Source organism: Oncorhynchus keta, chromosome 25 (assembly GCF_023373465.1).
Source record: "Oncorhynchus keta strain PuntledgeMale-10-30-2019 chromosome 25, Oket_V2, whole genome shotgun sequence".
NCBI lineage: Eukaryota > Metazoa > Chordata > Actinopteri > Salmoniformes > Salmonidae > Oncorhynchus > Oncorhynchus keta.
The window spans coordinates 14483573-14497121 of record NC_068445.1 but is presented as its reverse complement, the minus strand read 5'-3'; the positions used below and the strand labels follow the sequence as shown (position 1 = coordinate 14497121).

Below are 13549 nucleotides of genomic sequence, written 5' to 3'. Positions count from 1 at the left end.
GAAAAAGAAAAGACTAACTGTGGATGGCTTCTCTGCTTTGGCAGGGACAATGACTTAAATGTTGTCATGCCACAGTATGACAACACAGTGTCCTGGGAGAGAACACGGTCTGACAATGAGACTTGTCAGTGGGGGACAGACCTTTTTATTTATTCAGTGCTGTCTCAGTGTGTGTGTTTGAGCATGTGCGAGGGTGGGCTAGAGAGATAAGAGGGCTCAACTCTTTTCTTCTTCATTGCGATCCCAATGCCACTATAAAAAGGTGTCAACCACCTGCCTCTCAATTCTGGGAGCCTCAATGTTCAGCATAAAGCGCAGTTCCGATTGAAGAGAAAAACGTTAAAAAGCCCTTCACTTTTTCACTTGTAAAAAGCCTCTGTGGATCTGTGGATTACAATAAACTTAGAAATTAAAACCCAATGACCCATATCCTGTCCTCATTTTCAGTGACCAATACAGAGCTGTTATTTTACACTCCCAGAGAGAGGGCTGGGTTATAATAACATGCTGTCTTTAGAGTCACTCAGGCTGCTGATACTCCTTCCCTACATGTAATGAGATGCGTTTCCCATCCAAGCCTCTGGTTTTCACAACACCCATCTATCGATTAGCTGTTTAACTGAGTTGTCAATTCAATAGGTCGTCTTCCAGGGAACACGCAGTTAGAGAAAATAGGTGGGATGAAAGCCAGCCTCCCATAAGTGGTCCCAGGATCCACAGATATAGATGTATAATGACAGAAACAATGGGATGAATTCTCAGGTGGACTGCCTGGTACAATATAACATTTTCATTTCAGCATTGACAGGTTTTAACTGGGTCCAGGTGTCACCTCAAACTAAGTCCCCATAAAACAAATGAGGAGACCTTGAAAGCCCTAGTGGTGTTATTTCTAGCTGCAGATTTAATCAGAGTTACCATTTCAATGTCTTTATCCACGATGAATTGACACATGTTATAGGAACCTATCAAAACACATGTCCTAACTGTGAACAGCAACGTGTCAATATTGTTTCCTTCTGGTCTGCAGTAGATTTTGGGCTCCCGAGTGGCGCAGCGGTTTAAGGCACACTTCTCCAGCATGGCTACCACAGCATTCTGCAGTGATACTCCATCCCATCTGGTTTGCGCTTAGTGGGACTATCATTTGTTTTTCAACAGGACAATAACCCAACACACCTCCAGGCTGTGTACTGTAAGAGCTTTGTGACCAAGAAGGAGTAGATTTTGGGCTCCCGAGTGGCGCAGCGGTTTAAGGTACTGCATTTCAGTGCTGGAGGCGTCACTACAGACCCTGGTTCGATTCCAGGCTGTATCACAACCGGACGTGATTGGGACTCGGTGTACAATTGGCCCAGCATCGTCCGGGTTAGGCTTTGGGCGGCGTAGGCCGTCATTGTAAATACAAATTCTTAACTGACTTACCTAGTTAAATAAAGGTTAAATAAATAAAAATAAAGATTGCGCTCCAGCCAACGGATTGACGTGAAGCATAAATAATGAATGCCCTTGCTAAGCATGCTGAGAGTGAGTGGGTGCAGAGGAAGTGCAGCTGGATATTAAGATTAGTGTGTAGAACTGTGTCAATGTGGTCCACTACTGCACACTCCCTGGTGGAATGGAGCTAGACCAGGGGAGAACGACTGCCCCCTCTCATTGAAGCCAACGACAGTTCAAGGCAGACCATGGTACTGCAGGCATTGTTAGGAGAAAACAGGATCCTCCATTATAGTGAATGGAAAAATTGCAATCTTCATGTAAATAAACAGACATTAGAAGAAAATCATGGTACCAATAATTGCTTCTAATTCCAGAAGAAGTTAAGGATAATTTAGTTGCTAATGTCAGCTTTCACTGTCTTTGTAATAGAAAGTTACTTATTTGATTTTTTATATCAAAATTATGCTATGTTGGTTGTGCTTTTGAGTTGGCACAGGGGTTCTCCAGCAATATGTCAGAGGCAGAACGAGAGCGGATGGAAGGGAGGGACCAGCTTTGCTCTTTGACCCTGTGCTGCTTAACCCCAGGCAACTGACAGTTGCTATGACTGCATCTTTGACCACCCTTATCTCTCACAACCAGTCTACCAGACTGTGATCAAGGTCAATTATGCGTGTGTGTGTATGCTGTACGTGGTTATGAGTAGAGGGTTACATTTTTCCACCTACATTATTAAACGTGAGTAAATTGCACACACCCACCACAAAAATCTCTCTCTCGCCGTCTGTGTCCCTGGTGTGCCACTACAATTTGTACAGTTTTTAGAACCAGACGGCTTGACATCGGGCTAAGCATTCCTATGAATATTTCACACGTACGCACATGCATACATACACAGCTCCCGAGCTGCTCAGGCCCATTTGTCTGGAAGGCACCAGCCAATGTTCAATTAAAAAACCCTCCGATAAAAGAGTCAAATGGATGCCGTTGTGAGTAATGAGCTCCAGGATAAAGTGTATAGGCGTTTACTGCACATTTACATGAAGACAGATGAGGGCGACGAACCCCCTTAAACTGGAACTATGGTTTGGGCCACAATGACATGAATATAAATACATGCACAACAGAGGAGGGTTAAACAGTATAGTGAACTATTTCCTCCGTGTCCACCCACATGTACTAACTACAGTGTGTGTGGGAGTCATGTGTTCTCCAGACTGTGTGTTAGTATGTGAGCCAGTGAGACTCTCCTGTTGCATCCAGGAACCATGTGTCTTAATTGTGAATCATATGGGACCACTCCAGTACTGAGAGACACGGAGGAAGGGAGAGAGGCACTGGGGTTGCTACAGACACTACAAGTACAGGCAACCAAAATAATTCATAGCAAACTAGTAAACTGGTGTCATGGCTTGAATCTTATTGTATAGGACGTTCATACACAGTATGAAGAGCATTGTGGCAAGTAGGTTTGAAGCCGAGCAGAACACTCATCACAACAGAGCATGATGCCACAACAGTGACCTGACATAATGGTCTGTAGTGTGTTCAGCACCATAGAGAGCACTCGTGTTGACAGAAGAGGGAAAAACACTTGCTATCCTGTGGTAGTTTCCTCAGGCTCTCGGCTTCTGGTTGGGCTGCAGGGGCCTGGATACATCTTTCAGAGGATATGTCCCTCCCTCCTAGTCCCAGCCAACCAGGCACTTCTAGCCCCTGTACCCTGTCCTCTTCTACCAGTCCTTTCAGCTGAATCAACCACACAGTTCAGACATTGATTTAATGACATAGGATCCTCTTCCCTTTTCATCCTCAGCCCTTTTGCTGCTGTCTTACCATGTAAATATGAAAAAGCTGGGGTTATTTTCTGTGGTGAGGGTGCAGGGGAGTATGTCCTCTCACCCCACCATGCATAGTGATGGCTCCTGCCTATGCTGTAGCTAGAGGCACTGTGAGTAGATAGATAGATAGATAGATAGATAGATAGATAGATAGATAGATAGATAGATAGATAGATAGATAGATAGATAGATAGATAGATAGATAGATAGATAGATAGATAGATAGATAGATAGATAGATAGATAGATAGATAGATAGATAGATAGATAGATAGATAGATAGATAGATAGATAGATAGATAGATAGATAGATAGATAGATAGATAGATAGATAGATAGATAGATAGATAGATAGATAGATAGATAGATAGATAGATAGATAGATAGATAGATAGATAGATAGATAGATAGATAGATAGATAGATAGATAGATAGATAGATAGATAGATAGATAGATAGATAGATAGATAGATAGATAGATAGATAGATAGATAGATAGATAGATGGATAGATAGATAGATAGATAGATAGATAGATAGATAGATAGATAGATAGATAGATAGATAGATAGATAGATAGATAGATAGATAGATAGATAGATAGATAGATAGATAGATAGATAGATAGATAGATAGATAGATAGATAGATAGATAGATAGATAGATAGATAGATAGATAGATAGATAGATAGATAGATAGATAGATAGATAGATAGATAGATAGATAGATAGATAGATTTATAGATAGACAGATAGATAGATAGATAGATAGATAGATAGATAGATAGATAGATAGATAGATAGATAGATAGATAGATAGATAGATAGATAGATAGATAGATAGATAGATAGATAGATAGATAGATAGATAGATAGATAGATAGATAGATAGATAGATAGATAGATAGATAGATAGATAGATAGATAGATAGATAGATAGATAGATAGATAGATAGATAGATAGATAGTCATGTGTTCTCCAGACTGATAGATAGATAGATAGATAGATAGATAGATAGATAGATAGATAGATAGATAGATAGATAGATAGATAGATAGATAGATAGATAGATAGATAGATAGATAGATAGATAGATAGATAGATAGATAGATAGATAGATAGATAGATAGATAGATAGATAGATAGATAGATAGATAGATAGATAGATAGATAGATAGATAGATAGATAGATAGATAGATAGATAGATAGATAGATAGATAGATAGATAGATAGATAGATAGATAGATAGATAGATAGATAGATAGATAGATAGATAGATAGATAGATAGATAGATAGATAGATAGATAGATAGATAGATAGATAGATAGATAGATAGATAGATAGATAGATAGATAGATCCCTAGATAGATAGATAGATAGATAGATAGATAGATAGATAGATAGATAGATAGATAGATAGATAGATAGATAGATAGATAGATGTACCTCTATCCACAGATAGATAGATAGATAGATAGATAGATAGATAGATAGATAGATAGATAGATAGATAGATAGATAGATAGATAGATAGATAGATAGATAGATAGATAGATAGATAGATAGATAGATAGATAGATAGATAGATAGATAGATAGATAGATAGATAGATAGATAGATAGATAGATAGATAGATAGATAGATAGATAGATAGATAGATAGATAGATAGATAGATAGATAGATAGATAGATAGATAGATAGATAGATAGATAGATAGATAGATAGATAGATAGATAGATAGATAGATAGATAGATAGATAGATAGATAGATAGATAGATAGATAGCTCTCTATCTATCTGTTACATTCTGTTTTCTCAGTCTTGTCTCTGGGAGAACTGTGGAACAGTTTGGGATGAAAGATGCTTGAAGCCAGAATTAACCAGGTTAACCTGAATTTGAATCCTATTGACAAATATACTGTCAAAAAGATTGCTACCATTCAGCGGAGGTCATTCAAATGTACTGAGGCGGGCAGTCACACAGCGCCAGAACATTTGACCTTTTACTGAGGGAGTAACACACAGAAACACACAGTCCATCATCTGTGACAGGAGAGCAGAGCTTTACAGCTAATTTGTTGCCCCTCAAAATGCCAGCCGAAGATATACACACAACGGAAGTGACCAGGAGACAGACTCCTTGTTGTTCTTTGTATCCCTGCTTTCCCTCTCCATCTGGTAGGGCAGGGTTAGGGAAGCTCTGTCTGAGCTAACTCCACAGTGAGGATGGGAGACAGAGTTAGCTCTGAGGGGAGGCAGTAGCCTAGCACTGCGTAGCATTAGCGTGCGACTGCGCTGCGCTGGGCTCGAAACAACCTCAAAAAGAATCTCCCTATTTTACCAAACACCACTGCACAGGCAACTGCACTCAGGATCCACAGAGAAGCACTGACTACACATCTCATACTGTACCCCCAGCCCAATTACACAGTAATCCAGCCCAGCACATTAAGCAGTTATGATCAGAAATCGTTTGAAATGGCAGAGTAAGTTACATAACTGTGCAGCTTTAGTCTGTTTGCGCAGCCGCAGATGCCTACACTGTTAACACTCTACTTGTCTGGCTTGTGTGTGTGTTGTGTGCCTACTGAATCACAGAACAGACACAGTGCAACTCTCAGACACCCTCAGCCCCCCCCTGCTCCCCTGTGAGTCCTGTGGCAACCTCCCCTCAGCTGCTAAGAGCACACTGACAACACTCCTCTCACATGCAGAGACACACACAGTGATACTCACACAGCCTGGAGCAAAGGGAGAGCAAGAGATGTACAGAGAGAGAGAAGAGGAGCGATGAGAGAGGGTGAAAGAGTGACAACAAGAGTGTGTGTGTGTGAGAGGGCCAGGAGTATTTCCTTGACAATATGAAGACAGACACAGAGACAGACAGACAGACAGACAGACAGACAGAGAGACAGAGAGACAGACAGACAGACAGACAGACAGACAGACAGAGAGACAGACAGACAGAGAGACAGACAGAGAGACAGACAGACAGACAGACAGACAGACAGACAGACAGACAGACAGAGAGACAGAGAGACAGACAGACAGACAGACAGACAGACAGACAGACAGACAGACAGACAGACAGACAGACAGAGAAACAGAGACAGACAGACAGACAGACAGAGACAGACAGGCAGAGAGAGAGAGAAACAGAGACAGACAGGCAGACAGACAGACAGACAGAGACAGACAGGCAGAGAGACAGAGAGACAGAGACAGACAGGCAGAGACAGACAGACAGACAGACAGACAGACAGACAGACAGAGAGACAGAGACAGACAGAGAGAGACAGAAAACAGAGACAGACAGACAGAGAGACAGAAACAGAGACAGACAGACAGAGAAACAGAGACAGACAGACAGACAGAGAGAGAGAGAGAAGAGGGTAAAGCATAAAAAGGAGAGAAATTGAGAAATAGAGAAATGGAGAGAGGCAGGATTTAACTTATAAGCTCCTCAGCTCTGCAGCATTTTGTGCTGGATATCAGTATAGCTTTAGCCCTTATCGGGGTCTTCTATACTAGACGTCCAGTATCAAGTGTCATGCAGCAGTAGCCCCAGAATCAGCAGTATGCTCTCCTCTGCTCTGGTCCCTATCTCCCCTGCACAGAGTGGCAGCAGTAGCCCCAGAATCAGCAGTATGCTCTCCTCGGCTCTGGTCCCTATCTCCCCTGCACAGACAGCAGCAGAGCCCCAGAATCAGCAGTATGCTCTCCTCAGCTCTGGTCCCTCTCTCCCCTGCACAGAGTGGCAAAGCCCCAGAATCAGCAGTATGCTCTCCTCGAAATGCACAGAGTGGCAGCAGTAGCCCCAGAATCAGCAGTATGCTCTCCTCGGCTCTGGTCCCTATCTCCCCTGCACAGAGTGGCAGCAGTAGCCCCAGAATCAGCAGTATGCTCTCCTCGGCTCTGGTCCCTATCTCCCCTGCACAGAGTGGCAGCAGTAGCCCCAGAATCAGCAGTATGCTCTCCTCGGCTCTGGTCCCTATCTCCCCTGCACAGAGTGGCAGCAGTAGCCCCAGAATCAGCAGTATGCTCTCCTCGGCTCTGGTCCCTATCTCCACTGCACAGAGTGGCAGCAGTAGCCCCAGAATCAGCAGTATGCTCTCCTCGGCTCTGGTCCCTCTCTCCCCTGCACAGAGTGGCAGCAGTAGCCATAGCAACAGCAGTCGCAGTAGCCATAGAAACAGCAGTAGCCATAACAACAGCAGTAGCAGCAGCAGTAGCCATAGCAACAGCAGTAGCCATAACAACAGCAGTAGCCATAACAACAGCAGTAGCAGCAGCAGTAGCAGCAGCAGTAGCCATAACAGCAGCAGTAGCCATAACAGCAGCAGTAGCCATAACAGCAGCAGTAGCCATAACAGCAGCAGTAGCCATAACAGCAGCAGTAGCCATAACAACAGCAGTAGCCATAACAGCAGCAGTAGCCATAACAACAGCAGTAGCCATAACAGCAGCAGTAGCCATAACAGCAGCAGTAGCCATAACAACAGCAGTAGCCATAACAGCAGCAGTAGCCATAACAACAGCAGTAGCCATAACAGCAGCAGTAGCCATAACAACAGCAGTAGCTTTAACAACAGCAGTAGCCATAACAACAGCAGCTGCAGCAGCAGCAGTAGTTCTGCAGCGACAGGACTGACCCCCTCCACATAAACTTTGTCTTTACTCCAAAAATGATTTATCTACAGTAACGAGTAAGTAGCTAAACTTTACATTTATTGCATGATCGCTTATCATAAACCTCTATGAGAACGACCGTTAGTGGGTTTATGTTTTCACATTTGCCCAAAACGCATTTGCCCCCCGTCATAAATGCATAGGACATATATGCTAACCTGTAGAGCACCCCGGCCTCTATGTCTACATGATATTGTGCACTGGTAATAACACAATAAGAACACCTCAAACTTCAAGAATCAGGCTACATACCGTCGCACGTTGGCTTTGACGCTTTGTCTTCTCAAACGCGCCTTTTTTATTTTGGCACTGCGCCAGATCCAGTCCATGGAAGCACAGTAGCAACAGCTGTACCTTGTCCTTTCCGATGGCATATCTCGTTCGTATGCATCGTCACCGAAGTGCTTGCTACACACACGCAGCGATGCAAGGTTGGCTGCAGGATTATTTACAGAAAATCATATTTACTATTTTGATTGCTACTAACCATCTCATGCAATTCTCCGTACCTTTTATAGGACACCAGCTACATGTGGTGCCTTCTTCCCTTGATTTCCTGTATAAAGTGCAGCCAGGGACCGAACATCAGCTTGTTCTTGCTGCCATCTGTTTTTCCACTTTGCGTAACCCACTTTACATGCGATAACCCTAACTATCAACTTTCTCACCAGCTCGGATCTCTGCTGCTGTGGCATTCCGCTACAAAAAAAGACATAAAATAATCGCACTTTTTATGGTGAAAAAAATGACAGTACTTTTGACAAAAAAAGCTCTTAACAAAACTTTAAAAACTTCACACTTCTCGAATTTCTGAATTAGGAATTCAGAGCGAGGCCTGCATCCAGCAAAATTATGCTGTTTTTGACCTGTTTTTGCATCTGTTTCCCTACAGCACTACAGGGAGAGAGGAGGAGAGGGCAAACTCCAATGAACTAGTTTCAATGTTTGGAATCACTTGGGAGTTTCTGGATTTTGGGCAAACTTCTTCTTTAAGGTTGGAAGCATGGGCAACTGAGGATGTTTGAGTGTTTTTGTATGTGAACACGTTTTGTGGAGTAAGGCTCACACAGAGTGAATCTGATGACACCCACCACACTGATGACATAATTATAGCCTTGTTCCCACTCCCTCCTGCCTCTGCTAACCACTCAAATTCAATATTGCAACCTTATAGTTAACTAGTCCAACGCAATAACGACCTGCCTCTCTCTCGTTGCACTCCACAAGGAGACTGTTACACGAATGCAGTAAGCCAAGGTAAGTTGTTAGCTAGCATTAAACTTATCTTATAAAAAACAATCAATCATAATCACTAGTTAACTACAAATGGTTGCTGATATTACTAGATTTTATCTAGCGTGTCCTGCGTTGCATATAATCTGACTGAGCATACAAGTATCTAAGTATCCTACAGAGCGGTGGTAGGCAGAAGCAGGTGCGTAAACATTCATTCAAACAGCACTTCGTGCATTTTGCCAGCAGCTCTTAGTTGTGCATCAAGCATTGCACTGTTTGTGACTTAAAGCCTATCAACTCCTGAGATGAGGCTGGTGTAACCGAAGTTAAATTACTCGCTAGTTAGCGCGCGCTAATAGCGTTTCAAACTTCACTCGCTTTGAGCCTTCTAGTAGTTGTTCCCCTTGCTCTGCATGGGTAACGCTGCTTCGATGGGGGCTGTTGTCGTTGTGTTGCTGGTTCGAGCTCAGGGAGGAGCGAGGAGAGGGACGGAGGCTATACTGTTACACTGGCAATACTAAAGTGCCTATAAGAACATCTAATAGGCAAAGGTTAATGAAATACAAATGGTATAGAGGGAAATAGTCGTATAATTCCTATAATAACTACAACCTAAAACTTCTTACCTGGGAATACTGAAGACTCATGTTAAAAGGAACCACCAGCTTTCATATGTTCTCATGTTCTAAACAAGGAACTGAAACCTTAACTTTCTTACATAGCACATATTGCACTTTTACTTTCTTCTCCAACACTTTGTTTTTGCATTATTTAAAACAAATTAAACATGTTTCATTAAATTGATTTTATTGATGTATTATATTAAGTTAAAATAAGTGTTCATTCAGTATTGTTGTAATTGTCATTATTACAAATAAAATATAGAAATCGTCCGATTAATCAGTATCTGCTTTTTTGGTCCTCCAATAATCATTATCGGCGTTGAAAAATCATAATCGGTCGACCTCTAGTCTGTTCACATGGTAACACTCGCCTCCAATTTCAGATCATTTATCTGTGCACAGTAAACATCTCCGGTATTCACATAACCAATACACAACACTGATCTATCTTCATTCTCCAGTGTTCACAGTTCCCCAGCTCAGGTGGACTCAATCATTGTGCCAGCGGGTCAATACATTAGAGTGGGCCGTAGCCAGACAGCCAGGTAGATGAGGCAGCTGCTGAGGGGAGCTAGGTAGGTATTCACTCACTGTTCTCTTTCTGAGCAGGAAGGACACAGTGTTCATCACATCAGCCCAGCCACAGGAGAGAAGAAGATAGGAGAGTAGAGCCTCCAGGTATGTGTGGAGAGCACTGAGCATGTGTGGATGATGTGTGAGTGAGGGGACAGGGGGAGCCTCAGGCTGCATCTCAACACAGACAACCACAAGTGACCTAGAGAGTGACGTCACAACATCATTACCAGGCTGCCACTACATAGTCATAACACACCCACCACACATTCTAAATACAAGCCAGAATGACACACAATCACTCTCAGATCTCTCACCCATCTCTCACCCACATAAGTGTCCATGTTCTCCATTATTCAGCACATGTCGTGCAGGGGGACTCGGGGCGCATATTTTCCATGGTCCTGCAGTGAGGTTGGCAGCCTCCCGCATTCTGTTCTGCAGACAGACCGTGTGTCTGGTCTGTCCCGTCATCTGAGTCCCTCTCTCTCTCTCTCATCACAGGCCCGTGGAGAGACTTAGAGAGAGGAAACATTACAAGCCCTGCCATGAACACATTCATTCACATCCAGGCCTGTTTGTCTGGCTGGACACTTGGGCTCTGCCCAGATAAGCTGATTATGACACAAAATATTACATGCTGTCCTATTTGTTCTGATCCAGTTTTATCACAATGTCTCTGGTAATGTAAAATCACTGACCCATCAAACCGGGAAGATAAGACCGTCTTAATTAACCTCACATTTACTAAGGTAGCTAACACAAATTCACAATTTTTATACAACGTAGTAGACTTTTCCACCCACTCACTATCTGATTTGATCTGTTAATGCCTGTCTCACTCCAGCAGCAAACCTCTCTCTGTGATAGAACATTCTGTAGTATTGAAATTCACATCACGAGAGCGGCAGCTAGCTTTTGAAGTGGAAACTGCTCTAACTAACATATGCCTCTCCTCTGGTCTATCCTCATCCCCTTCCTCTGCCTCAGATGAAGGTCCGCTCCTCAGGATGAAACAGTTAAACACTAGCAAAGGCTAATTCACTGATGTCTCCCTGTATTCATTTGCTGTGTTTTCTTCCAGCCCCAGAGAGAGAGAGAGAGAGAGACAGAGAGAGACGAGGAGAGAGAGAGAGAGAGACACACAGAGAGAGAGAGCGAGACAGAAAAAGAGAGAGAGAGAGACACAGAGACACAGAGAGAGAGAGAGACACAGTGAGAGAGAGACATAGAGAGAGAGACACAGAGAGAGACAGAGAAAGAGAGAGAGAGAGAGAGACAGAGAGAGAGACACAGAGAGAGATACAGAGAGAGAGAGAGATAGAGAGACAGAGAGAGAGACAGAGAGAGACAGAGAAAGAGAGACAGAGAGACACAGAGAGAGAGAGAGACAGAAAGAGAGACACAGAGAGAGAGACAGAGAGAGAGCAAGAGAGAGAGATAGAGAGAGACAGACAGAGAGAGAGACAGAGAGAGAGAGAGAGATAGAGACAGAGAGAGAGACAGAGAGAGAGAGATAGAGACAGAGAGAGTAGGGGCTCTTCCAGGCAGAGCGTAGGTACAGTACTGCGACTGCATGGCTGAGGTAGGCAGTGTCTCCCTTTGATCTTGATCCAGTTAGAGCTACAGACTTATGTTCTGCTGTTCAACTCTACAGGGAAGAGACTGATGTGAGGAAGAATATCCCATTTGAATATACCCAATTATACCCAATCCACTATTTGTTTATGGCTTATTAGAAAGGCACTCTGGAGAACGCTGAACAAACATCACATTGGACTACACTACACTACAGTACACATCACCTGTTCAGACTTGCAGGGACAGCTTCTTTCGTTGTCACATGGGTATTGTCATGAATCAACTAAGAAACTACAGTGCCAATGCCACAATGCTGGTATATTTTTTTTGCTGATTATCGACTTGCAGCTTTGGGCAAACTGTCTCACAGTTTCACTAAAGGCATGAGTGAATAGTCAGAGGGAAGCCCCTGGCTGCGTCTATCCTGAGTCTCAGTTTTAGTGGCAGCCAGGCTAGGCTAGGACAGGCCAGGCTAGGCTAGGACAGGCCAGGCATTCACATTCCTGCCTCCATCAACCCAATCGGCAGCCTGCCTGCCCCCTCACACTGTTCTCTATTTGTGGACCCATCAACAATGACCCACGAGAAAGAGACAGGGGGAGGGAGAGCGAGGAGGGGGGTTTGAAGGGAAAGAGGGTGGAAGGGCCTGGAATATTTCCTTGACGATATGAACTGACCTGGGAAAACACTGGGTCCTACTTATAGTATAGTATCAGAGGAGATGGTAGTAGCTAGAAGCAGGCAGGGCCCGTTAATGGGTGCTGGGTGAGCGGTCTGGGTCTGGGAGGAGAGACCAGTCCATGTAGTAGTGGCCTGTAATGGGAAGCAGGTGGTGCTCAGAAGGACATAAATATCTACACTTTCACCCCTCTGGAGCCTGGCACAGGAGCAGGAGAAACAGACGCCACCAACCCCAGCCCATCTGAGCCTGGCCAGACTGAGACGCTCCCTAATATATGCTCCCTCTCTCCACTCCCTGGCACTGCCAATTTACTACAGGACACTCCGTTACTGGACAGATATTACCTGAGCAGAGGACAGTGAGTGCCCACAGCTTCCAGACTTCATTCAATTTTCAACTACTTAATCTGAGAGAGTCAGTCAGCCTGTATGCAATAATACAGCTATCACAATATGCACTTTACAGAATGTTAAGTACATATGGCGTTATTAACCAACAAAACCCAATACCCTGCGGTGTATCATTTGAGTTCTTCAAAGGTGCTTCCAGTCATTTTCCTCATCAGTCCTCTTAACAAAAACTAAAAGAGAAAGGAGCTGGGCCAATTAAATGAATGGAGTGAAGCATACACAGAACATTGCACAAATGAAAGAGCAACACACAAACACACATGGTCACAAACACGCATCACACACACGGCAGAGTGGAACAACTGAGGAAGTGTCCCCGCTGAGGCTCAATTGAAAACAAATGACTTTATTTTCTACAACAGAGCCCTGTAACTCCAGGGTATTTGAGGACTGCATGTTTTCTCCGTGAGCCACAGGGAAACAACATTTGCAATCAAAAGACCTCGACTGGCAACTCAATTTAGCAGGTATT

General features: G+C 43.5%; 1 protein-coding gene across 1 annotated transcript in view; it reads right to left on the bottom strand.

The window, feature by feature from the left end:
• rimbp2b (RIMS binding protein 2b) overlaps positions 1 to 13549 on the bottom strand; it is a 183526-nt gene that overhangs the window by 118166 nt on the left and 51811 nt on the right. The gene's annotated exons all lie outside the window — the stretch shown is intronic.